The sequence below is a fragment of the Mustela putorius genome, unplaced genomic scaffold, assembly GCF_011764305.1.
Source record: "Mustela putorius furo isolate JIRA1106 unplaced genomic scaffold, ASM1176430v1.1 tig00003875_pilon_pilon_pilon, whole genome shotgun sequence".
Lineage (NCBI taxonomy): Eukaryota > Metazoa > Chordata > Mammalia > Carnivora > Mustelidae > Mustela > Mustela putorius.
Window position 1 is genome coordinate 204,265 of NW_025422026.1, and position 24,960 is coordinate 229,224.

Genomic DNA, 24,960 nt, shown 5'->3' on the forward strand with positions numbered 1-24,960 from the left:
ATGGCCAAGCACCAAATCATTAAAGACATTTTACACTACAAATATTGTCAAAGAGGTTGAAGGACATTATGAAAACTCTCATCCTTAAAGAACAAAAAAATACAAAGTCATCCATTCAATAAATAGTTACTGAACACCCCTGGGAGCTCGACATTCATTCCGACGGGGGGTGGGGGAGGAGGGGGACACGAGAAAATAAAGCAAGAAATACACCCTGCTCTCATAAAGCTTACTGTTTTTGTCTGGAAGCGCATGACAAGCATTCTTTGGACAAAAAGCTGTGAGGAGATCCAGAGGCGAATTAAACAGAAGGTCCCTCAAACAGGCTTTCTCCCCACTGAGATTTTAACAAATATGCTAATAATACACATAGAATACATAGTACAGAGCAGCAGGGCGAGAGTCAGAAGCCCAGACTCCCAATGCCCGCTGTGCCCCTACATCGTTATGATCATGAATGACATCGGGGACACTTGAAACTGGAGATAGCACTAAGGGGCACACTCCCGGGGTCAGCCCTCAGATGTACAGAGCCGTTGCCTGTCTCACACACCTGAAACTAAGCCAACACCGCATGCTAACTACTGGGAATCGAAAAAAATTAAAGTGAACACCAGAACATAAAGAACACAGGATCATAAAATAACAACAAACCTACGGCAGAATCCTGAGTTTGCTTTGGAAAGCCCACTTCTCCCCTAGTCTCTAATATAGGCCTATTTTCTTTACAAGGCCGCTGACAATTTATACAGTCGTTAACTGTCAAGCGCGCTGCACCGACAACAGTTATCACGGTTTCTTGTTCTGGAAAAAGTGGGTGATCTTGAGATTGTGTGGGTACCTCTGAAATTCTGTCTTATTATTTCAGGTAGATAACGTGACGTAATGCATAAAATGCACATGCGTGAGAGCTTTGAAAAAAAAGCTGAATAGTGCTGACAAGTTCGTGGAGAGAAAAGAGGAGAGGGCTTCAACTGGCATGCAGCATAAGAAATCTACTGGAGGGTACCTTTTTCTTCCTTCTTCCTTATGTCCTGTTGTTTATACATTAGTTCATCTACTGCCCGAATTCCTTCACTGACTGATGACCTGAGACTCTTTAAAAGAATAAAAAATAAAACGTATTACAGACATTGTTTTGTCACATTATCAAGTTCCTACATCTCATTCAATTCCACAGAACTTAATACCTGTGCACCAGTACTATGCAGATATTGACAAAAAAAAAAAAAACAAAAAAAAAAAAAACCATGATATACCCAGACATAGTTACTGTTGAGGGGACTCATGATCTGGGGGCATAATGACACGAAGGCAGGGTCGCATGGCCAGAAGAAGAATGACACATATACAGTGAAAGTTTGGGGATGAGGGGGGCTTAGAATGGAGAACAGATAATATGAAGCAAAGTACAGGAGAGTCTGGAAATGCGACGGGGCTCGAATCGGACTCTGAAAGCCATGTGTACACAGCTGCCGAGGTGGGGAGGGGATGGGGAGCAGATGTAAGTGCAGACATACTCAGGGGCAGGGTCAGACAGGCACACAGCCATGTGCACTGCAGGCTTCCCTCTGGAGAGAAGCAAAAATAGGAATGGATGGCCAACTTCACTGAGATGAGGTCTTTAGATTCTGCATATTTTGGAGAACGAGAGAATGTCAAAGCACTGATGCATGATGATGAAATGTGGGTATGGAAATACCAGGAATCAAGAATGAAGAACAGAAGCCAGAAAAAGACAGAGCACAGAGGTAGAGAAACATGTCCAGAAGCTAATGAATAAAGAGATAATTAGGAATTAGGGCCAAAACAAAGGTTAACAGAAACAACTAGAATGAAGTAGGCATATCACAAAAATTCCACAGGAAGGTGAATTAATTCACTCCATCAACATTATGAAAAACACCTCCTGGATGTCAGTATTGTGGCAGCCCACAGGGATACAATGAAGACAGATATAGTCGTATCCCTCAGAGGTCTGAGAATCTCACAGAACAGCTTCAGAGTTGGGACCAGAAAGGCAGGTCAGGCCTGTGCCTGAGCAGGACCAAAGTGGCCATAAAAACAGGCCATGGAAAAGGGAGGGGATACAGTGATGGCAGGGGGTGAGGTGGGACGGGAGCCTGTGTGAGTAGAGCAAATCTGCCTCCAGGGAGAGAAGAGTGGGAGGCCAAAGGAAGGCTAGGCTTGGGAAACAACACCACTATGAGGCCCCGGGAGGAAGAGGCACACCAAGGAGGCAGTGGGAGAGCCCCACAGCGGCTGGTGTGGAATCCAGCAGCGGACCACGAAAAATCCCTTCCATTCTAAGGAAAAGTACCTTTAACAAGATTTTGTAAAATTCAAAAGAGACATAAACCATGGAAAGTATTGGCTACCTCAAGGCACAACTCAAGATTTTTACCTGTTTCACGAACTCTTTCCTGCCTGCCCCTCCCCTAGGCTTCTCAGCACTGATATTTCCATTACTCCGCATTTTTCTTGGTTCTAACCATGTACTGTGTCTTCCCTTAAATCATGTTCTCCTTATATTCTCTCTAGGGTGCAGGCACTGTCTTAGGGGAGGGATGCACGAGGCCACTCAAGCTAGAGGAGACACACAAGGAAGGATGGTGTCGTTTATGACAAGTTTAGGACAGGGCATCAGAACGGACAGAGGCCGTAAGTCAGGGCACCAGACACAGACGGGGGGGGGGGGGGGGGGGAGACAGGGCAGCACAGTTTTCTGTTAGAAGTGATGCCACAACTGCCCCTCCACTCTTCACCCAGGTGGAGTTCCTATTCCCAATGGCTTAGAGGTGGGGAGTCCCATTCCCACAACAGAGATTTTTCTGAGAGAACATGCAAATGTAACATTTATTAAGTATTACATTTTATTTATATTATCCTTCAGTTCCATTAGGGATTACACAGTTTTTGTAGATCAGCCCAGGAACCTAACCACACGTAGATTACGTGGGGTCGGGGGGATATTTACAAGATTACAAACTGTTAAAATACAAGTCATTCGTAAGTTAGAAACCACTTACATATGACCAAAGTGGCATTAATAAGTTGAATTTGGAAATATGCTTCCTCTCCCCTGACATTTTAAGATTGTCTACTCTGAGAATATGTCTTCTTCAAATCGAACATCTTTTTTTAGGTTTTTAGCATATGCAAAAACAAAATCATTTACAACTCTTCTGAAGGTGAATATTATAATCATGAACCGTTAAAATACAACCACCAGTACCACCAAACTAACAGATGAAAAGAATTCTTAGAGAAAAGCCGACGAGGACAACAGGCGTCACAGCAGACTGTTTTCATTAATTGGGGACTTACCAGAACTTCTCATAACTGTCCCAAAGGCACAGAAAGTTCATTGAGGGCTTTGTCCATGCCAACCTAAAGGCAAAGCCAGGTTGGCACAAACACATCACGATAAGGAGTAATAGTGACGTATCTATTTAACGATCAAAAAGCAGTACCAGATTTAAGTTATTTTTTTGGCACAACCGTATTTTGCTACATAACTAGCTAAACAACAGAAGTGTTATTTGGCCATTAATGTTGTTCATAGAATATGAAAAAAAATCTGTTGAAATACATGGAACTATAAAAATAAGGGAAGTCATGAGAAACGAAAGTTTCCTTAAGAACAATTTGCCTTTAGATGAGATTTTAAATGAATGTGAAAAATTTTCACAGAAGGTGAACAGTTCTCTGTCTGTAATTGATGATACTCAGCCAGCTGATGTGAAAGTCTGACGGGCTACGTCTCTCTTAAACATTATTATAAGCCTTGAGAAAAATAGAAATGAAAAACAGAAGTAAAATTTTCTAGGTTTTTTAATCCTATTGGGATATTTATCTTAGTGGTATATTTCCCAAAAGCAAATGTGCATCATTAATTTTAATGCTTCTTGAAATTCCCACGGAGCTGCAACTTTCTGTGCTTCTCTGGACAAACAGATTTAAAACAAAATGAAGCATCAACAAGGAGACTTTTCTGCCAAGTAACAAAATTCAACATTTCTAAACGGCTTTTACAAACAATTGATAAGCTCACTGCAAATCATTCTTATATTTTTATAAAACCAAACTTTTTAAATATCAATATTGGCCAATGTTCCCTCAACCTAGCTCTGGCTAACAGATATACCTGGGAGTAAATTAAACATTGTAAGAGTGGTGGACATTTGCTCCTACAAATTAGTCTAAATCAAGGAAGACTTCAGGGTAATCACTTAGCAACTAATAAAACAACCCCTTGGGTATTATTATCCTTTACTTTTCACTGTTGACTAATGAATTTGAAACATAATCAAACTAGAGCAACCTTAAATGAATAAAAACTAAAACAAACAAAAAAATGTATTCCAAAAAGTTTAGTTCTTTTATTAATGAAATTGGTAATTTCTTCAAGTTTCTGGTGGGGTTGGTGGGGTAATCAACAGAAAGGTTTCTAAAAAACTCTGCCCTTTTAATAAATATGAAGGAGAGAGAGACAATGTGTGTGTGTGTGTGTGTGTGTGTGTGTGTGTGTAGGACTTGTGAATTTCAGGTTTACCAAGTTTGTGGAAAGGTTGACAAAATCTGCATAATCCTTGTTGATGAGCTCGACCATGGCTGTTTTAAAAGTTTATAGTAGAGTTCCAGATCTCCTCTTAGTTCCTCCAGCTGGACACGCTTCCTACAGTCAGACACAAAGTGATCGACGTCGAAATCTTCCTGAAAATCAAACCAGAAAGAAAAAATGATTGCACTGATACCACATTTTACATAGAAAAATAAGATCAGAGAAAGAATAAGAGGCCGTATTACTGCAGGGGAACACACACAGGGACATCAGGGGGTCTGCTCACTTCCTAAGATTATGGGAAAGGGGGCCCCTCACCAAGACCATTCTCTCCAGTTGCCTAACTCTACAGGCATTTTATTTCTTTTAATTATACATTTCAAAGAGGCTCTTCTCAAAATAGAAACAGCTTTTTCTTCTTAATTTTAAAAGTAACAAATGTTCACTGTCAAACTTTCAACCAACCAAGAAATACTTATGTAAGAGAGAGAAAAAAAAAATCACCCACTCTCTAATGCTCTGCAGTTAAGCACTGTTAATATTTATTTTTCTTCACTATTTAACACAGCGATTCACATCCTTCCAGACTTTGTTTTGGTCTTTCTCTTTAGACTTTGTTTTGGTTTTTTTTTTTTTTAAGATTTTATTTATTTGAGAGAGAGAGAGAGACGGGAGAGAACAAGTGTGGGAGGAGGGGCAGAGGGAGAAGCTGGCTCTCTGCTGAGCTGGGAGCCTGATGCCAGGGTTCATTCCAAGACCCTGAAATCAAGATCTCAACCGAAGGCAGATTCTTAACTGACTGAGACACCCAGGTGCCCTAGTCTTTCTCTTTAAAATATAAATTACTTTTGGGGTGCCTGGCCGGTTCAGTGGGTTAAGGCCTCTGTCGTTAGCTCAAGTCATGATCCCAGGGTTATGGGTTCAAGCCCCACATTGGGCTTTCTGCTCAGCAGGGAGCCTGCTTCTCTGTCTCTCTCTCTGCCTGCCTCTCTGCCTACTTGTGATCTCTGTCTAATAAATAAATAATTTTAAAAAAAATAAAATATCAATTACTTTTTAAAGAAACTGACATATAATGGACACATGTTAGTTTCAGGCGTACAACATAAAAATTCCATATTTTTATCTGTTGTGAAATGATCACCCTAAGACTAACATCCATCACCAAACATACACATTTTTTTCTTGTGCTAAGAACTCTTAAGCTTTAGCAACTTTAAATATATAATAATATACGGCACGGCACCTCGGTAGCTCAGTGAGTTAAGGCCTCTGCCTACGGCTCAGGTCATGATTCCAGGGTCCTGGGATGGAGCCCCACATCAGGCTCTCTCCTCAGCAGGGAGCCTGTTTCCTCCTCTCTCTCTGCCTGCTTCTCTTCCTAATTGTGATCTGTCAAATAAATAAATAAATAAAATCTTAAAAAAACAATATATATATATATATATATATATAATATACTATGCAGCCATCAAAAGAAATGAAATCTTGCCATGTGCAATGACGTGGATGGAACTAGAGGGTATGCTGAGTGAAATAATCAGAGAAAGACAATTATCATACAATCTCCCTGATATGAGGAATTTGAGAGGCAAAGTGGGGGGTGTGGGGGTAGGGAAGGAAAAATGAAACAAGATTGGATTCGGAGGGGGGCACCTGGGTGGCTCAGTGGGTTAAAGCCTTTGCCTTCGGCTCAGGTCATGATCACAGGGTCCTGGAATTGAGCCCCACATCGGGCTTTCTGCTCAACAGGGATCCTGCTTCCTTCTCTCTCTCTGCCTGCCTCTCTGCCTACTTGTGATTTCTCTCTGTCCAATAAATAAATAAAATCTTTAAAAAAAAAAGATTGGATTGGGAGGGAGACAAACCATAAGAGACTCTTAATCTCACAAAACAAACTGAGGGTTGCTGGGGGGAGGGGTGTAGGGAGAGGGTGGTGGGGTTGTGGACATTGGGGAAGGTATGTACTACGGTGAGTGCTGGGGAAGTGTGTAAGCCTGACAATTCACAGACCTGTAACCCTGGGGCTAATAATACATATTTCTAATAAAAAATAAAAAAATTAATATACAATAATACACAGTATTATTTACTACAGTCACTATGATGTACATTACATCCCCAAGGCTTATCTTATTAACTGGAAGTTTATACCACTGGACCCCTTCATCTATTTCCTCCACAACCTCGCCTCTGGCAACCACCAATCTGTTCTCTATGACTTCATTTTGTTTTGTTTTTTAGATTCCACATGTGAGGGAGATCATACAGTATTTCTCTTTCTCTGTCTGACTTATTTCACTCAGCACAATATCCTCAAGGTCCATCCATGTTGTTGCAAATGGCAAGACTTCCTTCTTTTTATGGTTGAGTAATATTCCATCGTATACACACACATTTTCTTTATCCATTCACCCCGTTGGTGGACACTTTAGTTATTTCCAAGTCTTGGTTGTTGTAAATACTGTGATACTCACTACCGTGAGTGTGAGTCTTGCTGGCCGCTAGAGCCAGGTGATCTAGAGGTATACCCTGGGTAGCAACTGCAAACCTCGGGGCATCATACGAGCATTCAAGCTCCTTTCCAGGAGATACCCAGAAAGCAGAAGCGAGGTAGAGGGACAGCGCAAAGATGGTACCCATCAGCTCCATCTTTGGAGAATACCTTACTAGGCTCCCAGATCCATGTTAAATTAGATGCCTGCCCCTCAGGGCTTTAAGATAAGCAAATGAGCCTCTTTCACAGAAATCTGAACCCATTTCAGTCTGCTGCTTCTGTGCTGAGTTCCAGGGTGGGTCAGTCTATTCTCTCGCGACTGCTTTAAGAACTGTTTCTCAGTTTGCTATAGCCTTGTGGGTCTCATGGGTGCAAGCTCTGATGGCTTTCAAAGCTGGATGTTTTGGGGTCTTGTCTCTTAGATGTACGTCTTGGAAGTTGGGGTGCCAGAAGTGGGGCTCAAACCCTTTGCTCCTCAGGGAGAAGCCTGGGGTTTTGAGTACCCTCCCAATCCCAGGTCGCTGTACCAGGGGTGGGGTTTATGGCAAGACTGATTCTTACTTCAACATAGGTTTTTTTCCTTACTCACCTAATGTGTAGGAGTCACTCAGCTAGTTGTAGGGTTTTTTCCACAGGAAATTTTTCCATATGGAGCTATAGATTCATTCAGTGTGTATTTCATAGAAGAGATGAGTTCAAGATCCTCCTCCTATGCCACCATCTTGAATGGAAACCCCAGACCTTCACTATGTATGTGTGTACACACACATATGTGTACACACACACACACACACACACACACACACACACACAAATATTCATGCTCTTCTAAACTATTTCCCAACTCTAGGGGCACCTGGGTGGCTCAGTGGGTTAAGCCTCTGCCTTCGGCTCAGGTCAGGTCATATCTCAGGGTCCTGAGATCAAGCCTCACATCAGGCTCTCTGCTCAGCTGGGAGCCTACTTTCCCCCCCTCTCTCTGCCTGTCTCTCTGCCTCCTTGTGACTCTCTCTCTCTCTCTGTCAAATAAATAAATAAAATCTAAAAAAGAATAAAAAATAAAAAATAAAAACCCCCATTCTATAAAAAAAAAATTTCCCATCTAAAAATATAACTTGAATGTCTTTACGTAAAACACATACATTTCTATTAATATTTTATGTGCATGCTGAGTGTCCCATTGAACAGATGTTCCAAATCTTTCATAACCTATTTCCAAGTATTGGTCTCACAGGATTAGCTATCCTGTGTTTCCCCTTTACAATTCTGTGATACCCGGGTAGGCTTATATGCTTAGAGGCAATAAATTACTATCTACTTCCCCTGTGACTCTGCTACTCCATGACCTGTTTAGTCAGCAAGAATCAAATGTGATGATTCCCAAACTAGTTAAGGACACCTACACTTACTTCGTAATTATACAGCTTCATTAAACACTATGTAAACCAACAAAATATGACTGAAAAAAAAAAAAAATCACTGTTCTTTTGAAAACTAACACAGCTACTTTGGAAAGGTTTGATACAAAGAAATCAATAAGAAAATTTTTGCTAAGTTAGGTATGGGTGAGATGACCAAGTACCAGGCAGGGAGGGAGTGATCACAGGATTCTCACTCAATTCAGTTAAAGAAACTGAAACTGAATGCAAAAAAAGACAACATAGAAAGCTTTTTTAAAAAAGATTCTTTTTATTTATTTGAGACACAGACAGACAGTATGAGCAGGGAAAGGGGCAATGGGAGAAGGAGATTCCCTGCTGAACAGGGAGTCCAATGCGGGACTCCATCCCAGGACCCCGAGGTCATGACCTGAACCGAAGGTAGATGCCTAACCTATTGAGCGACCCAAGTGCTGTGATAACTCAGAAATCTAATCTGCAGGCCAGTTTCCAGAGAAAAGACCTGGCACTGTTTCAATGGAGAATAAATGTACATATATTTTTTCCAAATAAAATGCTAAAAACTGTATGAACCATTCCCTAAGAGTACTTGTTTAAACTGACTTTTTTAGTTAATCAACCAAAGACTGACCCTGCTAGTGTCAGAGAGAAGGACTTCATACCAAACCGTAATTTCACAGTCATCTACAGAAAGCCACCTGCTTCTTACACTGGTGACCAAATTAGCCTGGACCTTTCTCTCCTGAGACCATCTCAGACCTTACATCATAGTTATGTAGTACATCACGGGGAGGGGGTCTCGGTTCATAATCCTGGCCATCCTACTCACCAACTGTATACCTTTAGGTCGATCACTTTCCCTGCCTCAGTTACACATTGTTGAAGTTCTTGAACTTCATGATGGCATTCTAAATTGTATAACTGGGGTGCCTATGTGGCTCAGTTGGTTAAGCATCTGCCTTTGGCTCAGGTCATGATCCCAGTCTCTTGGGTTTGAGTTCCACATCAGGCGCTCTGCTGAGCAAGGAGCCTGCTTCTCCCTCTGTCCCTTCCTCCTGCTCCTGCACTCTCTCACTCTCAAATAAAATCTTAAATAAATAAATAAACAAATCATATAACTTAGCCTCAGTGAACAAATGCTATTAGGTAATATTAGTACTCAACTTACCATTTATGCATTTGTTCTCAGATAAACAAAAGTTGCATAACACATGACTAAATAACTCGGAACATCTGTGAATACTGGGTTAGGCAGCGTTTGCTGTGAAAAGCAAACCCAAACTCACAGTGCCATAATAGAGACCCATTTCACTTAAACCAAGAATGGTTTTACTACTTTAGGAATGGTTTTACTTTATAGTGTAGATTTCCCAAGTATTCAAAAAGAAAGTATTTACAACCCATACATTTATGGTCAACTGATTTTTTCACAAGGATGCCAAGACCATTAATGGGGGGGGGAAAAAACAGTCTTTTCGAGTGCCTACTACTGGGGACAAGTGAATATCTACATGCAAAAGAATGAACTTGGAACAGCAACGTCACACATACAAAAAATATAACTCAAAATGGATCAAAGATTTAAATGTAAGAGTAAAAACTGTAACACTCAGAGAAAACAGGTGAAAATCTGTATGACTTTGGATCGGGAAAAGCTTTTTTAGACATGATACACAAAGCAATAAGAAATATTAGATAAGCTGAACTTGATCAAAATAAAAACTTTCGTGTGTCAAAGGACACTACGGAGAACGTAAAAAGACAACCCACAGAATGGGAGAGAGTATCTGCAAATCATTTGTCTGACAAGGACCTAAAAACCAGAATATGCAAATATACTCTTAGAACTCAACAACAAAAAGACAAATAACCTAATTTAAAAACAAGCCAAAGACTTTTGAATAGACATTTCTCCAAAGATGATACACAGACGGTCAAGAGCACATGTCGGGATGTTCGACATCCTTAGTCATTGGGGAAATGCGAATCAAAAGCACATGCAGATGCCACGTCACACCCACTTGGACAACTATGATAAAATAAGAAAAAGAAAAAGAAAAAAAAAGAAGAAGAAAAGTGCTGGCAAGAAGGCGGAGAAGCTGGAAACCTCCTGTATTGTTGGTGAGAATGTAAAATAGTGTGGCTAAGGCAGCAAACAGCTCGGTAGCTCCTCAAGAAGTTACATACGTACAATTACCCAGCAGTTCTACGTCTAGGGGTATGACACCGACAGAACTGACAACAGATGTTCCTGCCACAACCTGTACATGAATGTGCACAGCAGCGCTGCTCGTAACAGCCAAATGAGTATATACCCAACGTCCATCAACTGATGAATGGATACATAAAATGTGGAAGAGCCTCTTACACAACCATAAAAAGGAATAAACTGTTACATGCTACAACACGAGTGAAGTCTGAAAACATTCTACTCTCAGGTTAAAGGAAGCCAGACACAAAAGGTCACATGTTATACAATTCCACTGATAGGAGATGTTCCAGAAAAGGCAAATCCATAAAAACAGAAAGTAGATTCATGATTGCCAGGGAATAAGGGGAGGGGGAGAATTGGAACTAAGAGGTTTATTTTTCGGGTGATGGAAGCATTCTGGAATTAGACAGAAGTGACGTATGTACCATATACACAGTAAATATACTAAAAACCAGAGAAGAGTACACTTTAAAAATGGCAACTATTATGCTTTGTGAATTATATTTTGATGAAAAATGAAACAACTTAAATATCAACAAGTTAAATGCTAGGATACATTAAAAAAAATCCAAAGTAACACTAATCACAGGAACAATGGAGTAGCTACATGAATTTCAGACAAAGCAGATTTCAGAGAAGGAAAATTATCAGGCATAAAGAGCAGCATTACATAATGATAAAGAAATCGACTGACCAAGAAGACACAATTATCCTTAACGTATGTGTGCCTGATCAACACAGGTGAGACACAACCTAACAGAACTGCAGGGAGAAATATACAATTCCATTATCACAGCTGGTGACTTCAACACTTCTCCATCATTAATGGGCCGATCCAGCAGCAGGGCACACAAGGATCTGACAGATGTGCACATTCAGTCCAGACATGGCACACTTAACACCACCATCAATTACCGTACAACAGATGTACACAGACAATTTCGCCCAGTAATAGTGCAACACACATTCTTCTTAAGCTCACATGGAACACTCATCAAGACAGAATAATTCTGGGCCACAAAACACAACAAATTTTTAAAAATAAAAATTATACCAAGTATGTTCTCAGACCGCAATGGAATTAAAAATCAGTAACAGAAGATAGCTGAAGAAGTCCAAAATACATGGAGATTAAATGACACACTTCTAAATGACAGGAGACCAGTCTCAACAAAATACAATGTAGCAAAATGTGTGGAATGCTGCTTAAAGGGAAAATACAGTACTGAATGCAAATATTAGAAAAAAAAAAAAGATTAAAGTCAATAATCTTAGCTTCCATTTTAGGCAACAACAACAAAATCAAATCTAAAGTAAGGAGGGGCTCCTGGGTGGTTCAGTTGGTTAATCATCTGCCTTTGGCTCAGGACATGGTCCTAGGGTCCTGGGACAGAGCCCTGCATCAGAGCTTCCTGCTCAGGGAGGCTGCTTCTCCATCTCCCATTCCTCCTGCCTGTATTCCCTCTCTCACTGACTCTCTCTGTGTCAAATAAAAATCAAAAAAAAAAAAAACCCTAAAGGAAGTAGAAAAAAAATAAAAATTAGAGCAGAAATCAATGCCACCCCCCCCCCCTGTAATTCAATGTAATTAAAACCAGGAATTTTTTTTTTTTTAATCAAAAAACCCCAAGTCTGTTTCTTTGAAAACATCAATAAAAAACAGATACACCCTTAGCCAGGCAAACAAAGAAAAAAAGGTAGAAGACATAAATTACTAATATCAGATGAAAGAAGGGAGGGCTACTGCTAACAATCCCAATCACTGTAAATTCAACCAAACATTTATGGAATACTACACAATTCTCTAAAATCTCTTCCAGAAAGTAAAACTAGAAGGAATACTTCCTAAATCATTCTAGGAGATCATTATTACCCTGACACCAAAACCAATACTACAAGAAAAGAAACTACAAACTAGTATCTCTCATGAACACAGACACAAAAAATTTTCAACAAAAATTAGCAAATAAAAGCAAACACTATATTAAAAAAATATACACCAGGTTCATGTATGATTTATTCCAGGTATGCAACATTAGAAAATGTTCAACATTAGAAAATCAATGTGATCCATCATATCAACAGAAAAAAAATCACATGATCATATCAATGAAGGGAGGAAAAAAAAACATTTAACAAAATCCACACCTCTTCATTATTAACCCTCAGGAAACTAGGAATAGGAGGACTTCCTCAACTAGATAAAGAATATCTCCAAAAATCCACAGCTAACATGATATTAATACTGAGAAAATAGAAGACAGGGAATCAAGGCAAGGATGTCCCTCCTACTACTACTATTCAATACTATACTGGAAGGCCAAACTAATGAAATAAGGTAAGAAAAGGAAACAAAAGGTATACAACCTGGGAAAGAATAAAACTTTGTTCACAGATGACATGACTGTCTACAGAAAATACAAAGACTTCACACCCCACACCCTCCTGAAACTAGTCAAGTGATTATAGCAAGTCTGCACAATGCACAGTTAAAATACAGAAGTCAATTGCTTTCCAATGATGTATCAGACAAAGGGCCAGTATTCAAAATTTATAAAGAATTTATCAAACTCAACACCAAAAAACAAAAAAAAATCCAGTCAAGAAATGGACAGAAGACATGAACAGACCAAAGAAGACATCCAAATGGCCAACAGACACATGAAAAAGGGCTCCACATCACTCAGCATCAGGGAAATACAAATCAAACCCACAATGAGACACCACCTTACATCAGTCAAAATGGCTAAAATTAACAAGTCAGGAAACAACAGATGTTGGCGAGGATGTGGAGAAAGGGGAATCCTCCTACACTGTTGGTGGGAATGCAACTCTGGAAAACAGTATGGAGGCTCCTCAAAAAGTTAAAAATGTAACAACCCAACAACTTAGCAATTGCCCTATTAGATGTTTATCCAAAGTACACAAAGTGATTTGAAGGGGCAAAAGCACCCCGATGTTTATAGTCAAACTATTGAAAGAGCCCAGATGTCCATCAACAGATGAATGGATAAAGAAGATGTGGTATACACACACACACACACACACACACACACACACACACACACATTACTCAGCCATCAAAAAGAACAAAATCTTGCCATTTGCAAGGACATGGATGGAACTAGAGGAAGACAAATACCATATAGTTTCAGTCACATGTGGAACTTAAGAAACAACAGATGAATATAGGAGAAGGGAAGGAAAAATAGAAACAGACAGGGAGGCAAATCACAAGAGACTTAACTACAGGAAACAAACTGAGGGGTTACTGGAGAGGGGAAAGTTGGGGTAACTGGGTGAGGGGGTATTAAGGAGGGCACTTGTTGGGATGAGCTCTGGGTGTTGTATGCAACCAACGAATCACGATATTCTAACCATGAAACTAAAAGTACACTATATGTTAACGAGATTGAATTTTAATTAAAAAAATTTAAAAAGTCAATTGCTTTTGTATATACCAGCAATGTACAAGTGGAATTTGAAGTTAAAAACACAAGACCATTTACATTAGCATACCAAAAAAAATTAATACTTAGGTGCAAATCTAACGAAATATGCACAAGATCTATATGAGAAAAAGTATAAAATTCTGATGAAAGATAACAAGAAAGGTAAGATGTGAAGTGGAAAGAAAGTCCATAATCTTGGGTAAGAACACTCAATACTGTTAAGAGATCAGTTCTTCCCAAACTGATCGACAGACTCAATGCAATCCCAATCAAAATGCCAGGAAGTTATTCTGTGGATACCAACATGTTGACTCTAAAATTTGGATGGAAAACTGGAAAACCAAGAGTCCCAGAGTAGTCAACAAAATATTAAAGAGGGGGAAAAAAAGGAAATTGAGGATTGCCACCACCCAATCTCAAGACTTACTATTAAAGCTATAGTGATTAAGACAGAAGGTGCCTGGCAAAATAGACAGGTGCTTGGAACAGAGTGGAGAGCCCAGAAAAAAAACATCCACACACACAGGCAAAGGCAACTCAATGGCAAGGACAGTCTTCAACAAATGGAACCGAACAATGGGACATTGATAAGAAAAAACAAACAAATGAAAAGAATAAAAAACAAACTTTTCACACCTTTCACAAAACCTAAACGTAAAATGCAAAACTTCTTAAAGATGACATAAGAAAAAATGTAGGGATCCTTGGATTTGGCAATGACTTTTCAGATATAAAACCAAAAGCATGATCTACGAAAGAAAAAAATTGATGAGAGGGACTTTGTTAAAATTAAACTTCTCTGTAAAAGACACTGTTAAGAGAATGAAAAGACGGGACGCCTGGGTGGCTCAGTTGGTTAAGCAGCTGCCTTCGGCTCAGGTCATGATCCCAGCGTCCTGGGATCGAGTCCCACATCGGGATCCTTGCTCCGCAGGGAGCCAGCTTCACCCTCTGACTCTGCCTTCCACTCTGTCTGCCTGTGCTCACTCTCGCTCGCTCTCTCTCTGACAAATAAATAAATAAAAAAAAAAAAAAAAAAAAAAAGAGAGAGAGAGAGAATGAAAAGACCAGTCACAGAGTAGAGAGAAAATATCTGCAAAACACATCCATGGTAAAGGACTTAAAATAAGAAATATAATATAAAGATGTCTTAGTAGCAACAAGAAATCAAACCTAATTTAAAAATGTGAAAAGAGCGGTGGCTGGGAAACCCAGTCAGTTAAGCATCTGCCTTTAGCTCAGGTCCTGGGACTGAACCCCACACTGGGCCCCCGGCTCAGCGAGGAGCCTGCTTTTTTTCTCCCTCTCCTGCTGCCTGCTGCTACCTCTCCGTGTGCTTGTGCTGTTAATAAATAAATAGAATCTTTAAAAAAGAAAAAAAAAAGGATCTGAAAAGATGCTCAACTTTGTATGTCATTAAGAAATTGCAAATTTAAACAAGGTACTATTACATATCACGTAGAATATAAAAAATCCAAAGCACTAGTAATACCAAATGCTAGCAAGGATGTGGGACAACCGAACTCTCATTCACTGTTTGGTCAGAATGCAAAATGGGAGGCACTGTGTGAGACAGCTTGGCAGTTTCTCACAGAACTAAACACATTCTCACTATAAGATCAGTAATTGTGCTCCTTTGTATTTACCCAAAAGAGCTTAAAACTAGTGTCCACACAAAAACCTGCACACGGATGTTTACAGCAGCTTTATTCTCTGAAGTGCCAAAACTTGGAAGCAATCCAATCTCCTTCAGTAGGTGAACAGGTACACTGTGCCACACCCACACAATGGATTATTCGACAATTAAAAGATGAATTATTAAGCCACAAGACTTCGAAGAACCTTAAATGCATATTGCTAAGTGAAAGACCAGTCTCAAAGGCTAAATACTATATGATTCCAACTCTATGGCATTCTGGAAAAGGTAAAAATTAACCAACATTTTTATTTTTTTTATTTTTATTTATTTTTTAGGTCATCTCTATACCCAATGTGGTGGCTAGAACTCACAACCCCGAGATCAAGAGTCAGATGCCCTAGCAACTAAGCCAGCCAGGTGCCTCTGAAAAGGTAAAACTCTAGACAGTCAAAAGATCCCGGGCTGAGGGGTGAGCGAGGAGGGTGCAGAGAGAGGAGAGGAGAAGAAACAAATAGATGAGGTACAGGGGTTTTCAAGGCAATGAAACTAGGCTGTAAGATACCAACAGTAGGTAAATAACATTATACATTTGTCAAAACCCACAGAACTATAGAAAGAGGAGTGAACCCTAATGTAAACCATGGATTTTAATTAATACTGTATCAATGCTGGTTCATCAGTTGTAACACATGTACCACAACAATGTAATACATTAATAATAGGAGATAGTGAAGTTAGAAGAAAAATATCTTCTCTTTGTACTCAGGGGTATTTCCTATCTGAACCCAGTTCAAAGTACAAATCCCCCAAAAGGCCAGAAGTTGGGAGATCACAAGAGGTGTTGGAACACAGGAAAATAAATGAGCAAACCAGACAAGCTGCAGGTAATTAAGAACCATTAACCATGAGAGAAGCAGTGACATCACTCAAAATTAAAACCAAGTAGAGTTTAAAAGTTTAGCTACTTTACTAACTAGCTGCAATCAGGGATGGCAAACAAAGACTAATTCAAAGTAACCTGGGAATTAATCATTTAAAACTTACCAATAATCTGAAATTAGTAGCTTTAATGCTATGAAAATTACATGGAATTTGGAAAGATTGAAGTTCTCTAAGCTGCCAAGAAGTAAAACACTCCTTCCCAGATACATGGACTTATAAAATCACTATATACTATCTCCACGAGAAGCAGAATCCCCCAGAACCATCACTCTGTAATGATGAGAAGTACTAAAAGGGCATATGAAATTTATGAGCTCTGCCCTGAAACATGTCCCATTTCATCGAGACAAAAAACCAAAATAGTTAAGCACTAATCTGCACACTACATAGGGGTTTGAAAGACATAGAAAGTTTGTGTGTGAGCTCACATATGTGTGTGTTTCCAACCATTCTTGAAAACAATGGACAAGAGAGATGAATAAATGTCCCTGTATATCCCATAAATATTCCTCAAATATTTATCATGCAACTCCAGCTCTGCTCTAAGACCTGGGGACACACAGTCATGAAAAGAAAAGACAAGGTCTCTGCTTTTAAGGAGCAGATATTCTAATGCAGAAATGAGAAAATAAATATGTAAACAAACATTATATTAATGAACAGTGATCAAATAGTGACTAATGAATAGTGATCACAGCTAAAAAGAAAACAGGACACAGTAAAGGTCTGAGTGACAAATGGGATGTATTTTAACTTGGATGAACCAGGAAATATAGAACAATGAGTTGAATCCAAATGACACAAAGGAGCTAGCCACAGGAAGTGTGGGAAGAGTGTTCCCGCCCAAGGTATCAGCATGTATACAAAAATGTCCTTGGAGCTCTTCCCTCCAGCCCCTGCTCTCAAATCTCTGACCCAGCTAGGTGGGGACATAATCTAGGACTTGTGTCTCCCAAAACTCATTCTAAATCTTTGTTCGGTGACTAAATTATTCAAGCTTGAGAAATTAAAAACATAGGCTAACAAGATCTTCCCACCATCTACAGAGAGATCATCTTAAAAGCATCATGAAATAGTAACACTGAAATTCTAAAAAACTTCTGTTCTAACATTTTCATCAATTTTATATCAAACTCCTTTGTTGAATTTATATACCCATTTGACATATTTATGAAGAGACAAAAAAAAACCCTACATTCTGTAAATGTATTTATCCATCTAACAAATATTTGAGTACCTAATTACACTCTGTTCCAGCTGATTTCTTCTCTTTATCTCTTTTTTCCCCTCAATTTAACACCAATCATAATCTATGTAGGCTTTTAGTTCGCTTTTCAAAATTAATTTCTTGAGCTATTTAAAGGAATTATCCAGTGCTAGAGTTCTCAACACTGGTCACACATTAGAATCACTTAAGGAACTTTTTTTTAAAAAGATTTTATTTATTTATTTGACACAGAGAGAGAGATCACAAGTAGGCAGAGAGGGAGGGAATCATGCTCCATGCTGAGCAGAGTGTCCCATGCAGGGCTCGATCCCAGGACCCTGAGACCATGACCTGAGCTGAAGGCAGAAGCTTAACCCTCTGAGCCACTAAGGCACCCCCTCACCTGAGGAACTTAAAAACAAAAAGCCCAAAGGGCACCTGGCTCGTTCAGTCACTGGAGCGTGCAGGTCTTGATCTCAGGGTTGTGAGTTCAAGTCCCATGTTGGGTATAGAGATTACTTAAAAAAAAAAAAAAAGAAAGAAAGAGCCCAAGCCCCAGTTTGTGATTAATTGGTTTAAATGTTTCAAGAAATTTGATGCTAAATGTTGTAAGACTAGTTAAATAACAAAAAGATATATTTACATAATACTTCTTGCTCTCAAATTTTGAACAAAGAACTTACTAATAATCAATAACTTAGTAGGCCAACATTTTATTTAAATAAGTTTTATGGTACTACAAAGAGTGAATTAGAAAATCAAAAGCAAGGAGAAATGGGCATGGTGTGAACATGGGGAAGCAAGAGAAAGCAAGAAAGTAGGTGACCGGGAAGAGAATGCTTAGCTCTGAGATCCTTCTCCAAGAGAAGGAGAGATTAAAACCTAAAAAGAAAGAAAAGAAGGATCCCATGCACTCAAGGAAAGAGAAGTCCCCCAACATCCCTCCTGCTTTTTCCAATATAAACACACAGCTGGGCCGACTTACCACATCCTGGTTGGTACCGACTTTCTCAACTTTTCTATTTAGGCCAAACTGGACCGGTCAATGACGGACGGGCTGTGTGCCAAGTGTACCAGTTGTACAACTGACTGTGCAATGGCTGAAACTGAGAAGCCGGGGTGAAAGTATCAAGAGGCTCTAAGGATTGCGAAAGAGCCAAGACTCAAACGATTACCACGTACACACAAGACAAACTATGCAGATGACCGCTCAGTACGGAAGTAATTCAGAGTGTTACACTGTGGCATCAGCTGACCCAGACCCAGAAGACTGCTGGAGTTCCCATCATGGACATCTCTAACCATATAGACGACACTGAGCGAATGCCAGATGATGACGGAGCCCCTCACTCCTAGGTCTTACTAGAGTTCCTCAGCTCTCCTTTACCAACTTTTCCTGTTGCCAGTCCAGACAAGCAATTCTCCTTACCCAGTTCCTCTGTTCCGAGCTATGGCTAAAGACACTCACTCTTTTATGTTTTGAAACTGATTATCTTGTACCATTTTACTTTTTGTTGCATCTTTTTATAAATCAGATGACCGCTCACAAGACAAAAAAAAAAAAGGAATGGAAAGGAAAGATCAAAAGGGAGGACAACAACAACAAAAAAACAGTTCTTTTTTGCCGGGAACCCTTCTTACAAGTGCCAATCAGATAAACTTTATCTGATGTTACATCGTCACAACTCCTCTATCATCAGGGAAAGTAGTTCACATAAGAAAATTCCTCTATAAAATGAGTTCCAGGCTTACATTCCATATTTGGCTAATTAGAATTTCATTACGATGTCTGTCTCAAACTGATGCGGAAGAGAATGGAATCTTGTCATCAAGACATGACATCGAACTAAGAACCCACAGGGTAAGCACTCAGCTCCTGTGATACGAAGACGGCTCCTGGGGATGGGCAACCCTGGGCAACAGTGGCTGACCTGCGGGCCTGCGGCTATCTGCCGTCTGTCACTCTTCCCTCTTCCGCCTCTGTCAGCTGCTATCTCCAGCCGCCGTCAACAAAGTCCACCTCAAGCAGCCATCACTTCCCTCTGGTCCCATTTACCGTAGCTAAGCTCCAGGCCAGGCATCCAGATCACCAGCCCTGTGGGAACTTCTTCTAAGGTAAGAGGTGGCCCTATTGGTGAAATGCAGGTGCCAAGGCATGCGGACATTGTGCCATCTTCTGCGCTATTCTTAATGTTCTGATTGTCGCACTTCCCTCAGTTCCCACCTGTGGCCTCTGGAAAGGAACATATTACAGTAGGATTTCCAAGGACTGATGCGTGGGGGTCAGGAGATCTGGCCTGTGATTGGCCCCAACTAGCTGTGTGGCTTTAAAGGAAGTCATCACACCTCAGGCCTCAGTTTCCTTATCTGCAAGCCAGGATGGACTGGAGTCTTTTCAGAGGAGCCGGCAAAGATCACATAGATAAGCACCACCTCATTATACTAACAAGCAAACAGAAGGCCGGAGGCGAGTGATTTGCCCCAAGTCAGACATAAGCAGGCCGAGAGCAGAGCCGAGGAGGGGACCCACATCTGCAGGTCACAGCTAATCAGCCAGCACAGTACAAACAGATCTGAGCAGCTGCTCATTCTTCCCCTTTTCCGTTTTGTCCATCAGAATGCATGCTCCCTGCAAACAAGGACACACAGGACCTGCTGCCTGTCTCAAAATTCCCAGTTCACCCAATTAGAACAGGGAGGAGCCTCAAGGACTTACCCCCCCACCCCCACACACGGTTCTTTTACCTATGGAACATGAGGGTACATACATTCACCGTCCAGAGGGCTCCTGCCTTCACTTCTCATGGAAAAGGTCATCATGTGCCTACCCGGGGTGCCAACGAAGCCACAGGTTCCAGAGAGGAACTGACACAGAGAATTTCGAAGGAGGCAGACTGGCTCAGCGCAGAAACAAACTGTCTACCAAGGAAAACTACCCCATGGGGGACTGATTCTCTTTGAAATACGTTCGAGTGCATGGGAAAATGGTTTTTCAAGAGCTGGTGGACTGACCAGTCACCTGGTACATACAAGATCACATCCGCATTCTGACAAGAGTGGCTTGCCTGCAGTGTAGACCAGGGGCCAGAAAGACAAGGAAGGCTCATGGAGACTGGGTGAGAATCTTCTACGGTGTGACGGCAAGGGCGCACTGCAAGGGTACGAGAAGAGATGGAAAGATGTATATGGACTCAAGAGGTTTAGGAAGCGAAATCCACAGGACTTGGTGTGACAGACTAGATTTTGGAAAGGTGACAGAGTAGAGTTGACTTCTGGTTTCCCGACTCCAGGCTAAACGGATGAAGTGTTTACTGAGAGAGGCAATAGAATAAGAAAGGTGGTTTTCAGTGGAGGAGGTGCTCATGAATTCCGTCTTGAACCTGATGAGTCTGAGGGGCCACAGACACATCCGAGAAGAAAGGTCAGCAAGTCCGATACACAGAACTGGTGCTCAGGAGGCGTGTGGGCCAGAGACAGGAATCTGCCTGACCTGCTGATAGGTGGTCATGAAGCTGCACAAAAGGTCATCTAGGGAAAGAAAGGAACACGGGGCTGAGCCCATAATCAGCATTCAGTGGCTACCAGGAGCATGACTTTGCACAGGAGACACATCAGAGAGGTAGAAGAAAGACAGGAAGCAATGCAGAGCATTTGGTCTACTGCGATGTCGAGTAAGGAGACAGAGAAAGGTCGGGGGCGCTGACTTAGAAACAGTTTTGGTAAGAACTCTTTAGTGGAACGACAGGGCCTGAAGGGTGGAAGGTGGGAAAGTCAAGTCAACCCCTGAGCACGGGCTGTGATGCGCGTCAGTGACAGGGCAATACCTAGAGGTGGGGCAGTCAAGTGGGAGAGGATCAAACAGGAGCGCGTGATGGGAAGGAGTGCAGGGGAGAGGATCCTCGCAGGCTCCTGGAAGGGCGGTAGGGCATGGACTCCGTGCCAGAGTGAAGACTGAACCCGAGGAGGAAGGAGAGCCACTCCTCCTACCAGGCGAGGAGGAGAAGGGGACAAATACAAGAATGGGATCATGATCAGCAGGATGGAGGAGGTCCCGTGGGATGGCTGCTAATTTTTCTGTACGACTGGAGATGAAGTCATATGTTGAGATGGAAGAGGAAGGCTACATATGATGTCAATAGCACACCCATGTAAATGGTCTAATTTATCTGTTATGACACTTTCTCCCCCTACTACCAATACCTTATGTCCTGCTCATCTATTAGTTGGCTGTCAACCCAAAGGATTTTCATATTTCTAAGCCGACAAAGTATGATGTTGCCAGTGCCTCTGCCCCAGGTGACCCTTCCCCATCTGCCATTCCTGCACTTTGATCACCTACCTCTTTTGCATACCTTTCCCCTTCTATTTCTCATTAGATCTCATAAACATGACTTTTTAAGTAGTCTCCTGCCACCAGTCAGCTCGAACTCAACAGATATGACCATGCAACTTCCTGCTGTAAACCTGACTGCAGCTCTACCGTGAAGACTGCATCAACGTGGACCCCTCAATGTATGCAGTGTCCAAGGTGCAACCGCAGCCCCACCCCATCTCCCTTTCTACCATCCCAGTCTCATTCCAAAATGTGCCAAACAGGACACCTATGTAGAAATACAACCCCGACAGCAAGCTCTCCGCTCATTTCTGCCTCGGAACTGTAACTTAACAAAACATCTCTCTGACGGAAACACAAATTGCATATAACCTTTATCTCCAGCTCCCACATAGAAGATCAATACCACTTTACACAGAACAGCTGTTCCACGTATTTTCCTTCTATGTATGAAGGGGTCACGTTCATTAACACTACGAATTGTACATTATATTCAGAAATGTCAGAGCCTTGAAAGAATATGGAATTGCTGGCATTCTAGCCACTTTCCCAGTTTGCTCTCTTCCTACCTCTAAGTCCTACTTTAGAAGTGGTATTTTGAGATTTCTATTTTCCGAAGCTGCTTTGACCAAAGGCATTCTGTCAGCTCAGAGTGAGAAAGATGGCGGGGCGAGGAAGTGCGAGAAAATGCTAGTGTTAGGCCCAAAGAAAGCCTGACGAAGTCCAAAGACAGACAAGCTAAAGAGACTTCCGTGCTTTGAGATTCTTTAAGTCTGTGTGTGTGCCTTTTCTTCTTCCAATGACCTCTCTCCTCATCACGTGTCCTTCATTAACAAAAGGTTTCTGGATCCGAGAATTCACTCTGTGCTCTCCTTCAGACACTCCATTCAATTTACACCTTTTATTACAGTGGCTTAACATCACCATACAAGAACAAGAGTACAATATACCTTCATCTAGACATCCCTACATATTAAAAATGATCTGGCCACACCGCAGAGGATCCAGACATAAGCACTTTTAAAGCCAGAGTTTGGGAGATGTGATCTGAATGCAAGTATCAAAAAGGAACTAGCTGGTTAACCCAAAAAAGAAAAAAACATATTATGACTTGAAGCCATAAAAAAGTAAGAAATTCCAACTCTTTTCAGAATTTTAGGTACTACAGAGCCAAAACTTTTTAACACTGAAACCAGCTACTAAATCCCAATCCTTAGAAATTAAACATATACGTTTTGATAGTTTAAGTACAGACCCAGAGGGATACAGAAAACAGATCAAGCTCCTCCTGGCTCTGATTCAAACCTTGGGACATTTTCAAGGCTATGTCTGATGAACCTTTCCTGTCAGTAAAGTCTTTTCAGTTTAAATTTCTATTCTGTAAGTTTATGTCCTACAGTTATCTGCTGCCAGCTTCAGGCTGACCTCACCAAGAGAAGTAGGGCAACTTTAGAAAAGGAGCTCGGTATGCTTTGTAGTACTGGACCAGAACCAGTAAGGACAGTGCAGTCTTTCAGATTTCTCATTCCGGGAGCTTAAGACGAAAGTCAGGCATAAACGTTAGGTTAAGTGCCTTTTTGACCCGATTCCTGGTAAGTACGTGTGTTCAGAGATGTGTTCAACGCACAGTCGCTCAGCTTCTAGGCACAAGGCACTGGGAGGCTTCTGTCAGGCCGGGGGAGCGGCGGTCTGACTGTGCCGCACGGTACCAGAGGCGGGTCCTACGGGTCCGGGGCTTTTACGTTTAGCTCAAAACCACTTGCCCTGAACTTTCAGGCCTTTTCATTCAATGTGCACGATTTCACAGGAGTGCTTTCTCCAGGCTGCACCTAGCCAACCCGAGGCCAAGAGACTCACTGCAAAGTGCAGTGAGGTCCCTGCCGAGGACCCGTCCGGGGCGGGGACAGCCCAGGAAGCCCGCTGGAGAAGCCCGAGGAGAGGCCCCGGAGGGCCGAGGAGGGCAGGCCACCCACGGCCCGGCTCCGGGGAGCAGAGCCCAGGCGTGCACCTTCATGAACTCGTCCTTGTCGAAGCAGAGCGAGTCCGGCCCCTTGGGCAGGTTCATCCTACTTCTCTCCAACCCGCCGACCGCCGCCTCTCAGCACCAACACTCGAGCGAGGAGGAAAGGTAGGAGGCTGCGCTCCCCGACGCTACGGGTGAAGCCACAGCGTTACCACCGCACAGAAGGCACCGCTTCCTCCAACATGGCAGCGCCCGGTCCACGGCCAATGAAAGAGGACGCCGCAGGCCCGCCTCCGCCTGCCTCCGCCAAGAGAAGCGTGCAGGCCCTACCGTCGAGCCAGCAGGTGATGCTGCCCCCATGCGGCGGAGGGCGACACTACAACCTCGCCTACGTTTCTGCAGGGCAGCCCCGACGCTGGTGATGCCCGGTGAGCGGGAGAAGGGAGGGCAGGGAGGGTCAGGGGCGCTCCCTCCCCACCTCGCCGTTTCCCTCGGAAAATCGGCCTGCGAACCTCTTCCAGGACCTTCTCCCGAGATTGTCCCGCGGGAAGCATAGCCGTGGCGGGATGCTGGCCCTTTACTTCTGCGGCCCGTTCTCCAGAGAGGGGGGCGCGTCCGGGTGTCAGGCGTCCGGTCCCCAGGCGCCGCCGCTGCAGCCGCCTGGGCGCGGAGGCCTCTGTGGGAACCCGGCTTCCGCCCTTAGCCCCGGCACCCACCCGCGAGCGTGGCTTCTCCCCCGCCGAGCTTGGCT

At 42.1% G+C, this 24,960-nt stretch overlaps 1 long non-coding RNA gene across 1 annotated transcript; it reads right to left on the reverse strand.

The window, feature by feature from the left end:
- Positions 1-2,330: 2,330 nt before the first annotated feature.
- LOC123388114 lies at positions 2,331-24,462 on the reverse strand. Its single transcript, XR_006602659.1, has 3 exons — positions 24,255-24,462; positions 4,556-4,716; positions 2,331-3,390 (listed from the first exon to the last, which is right to left on the reverse strand). It is a non-coding gene; the product is annotated as an uncharacterized LOC123388114 (long non-coding RNA).
- Positions 24,463-24,960: the final 498 nt, after the last annotated feature.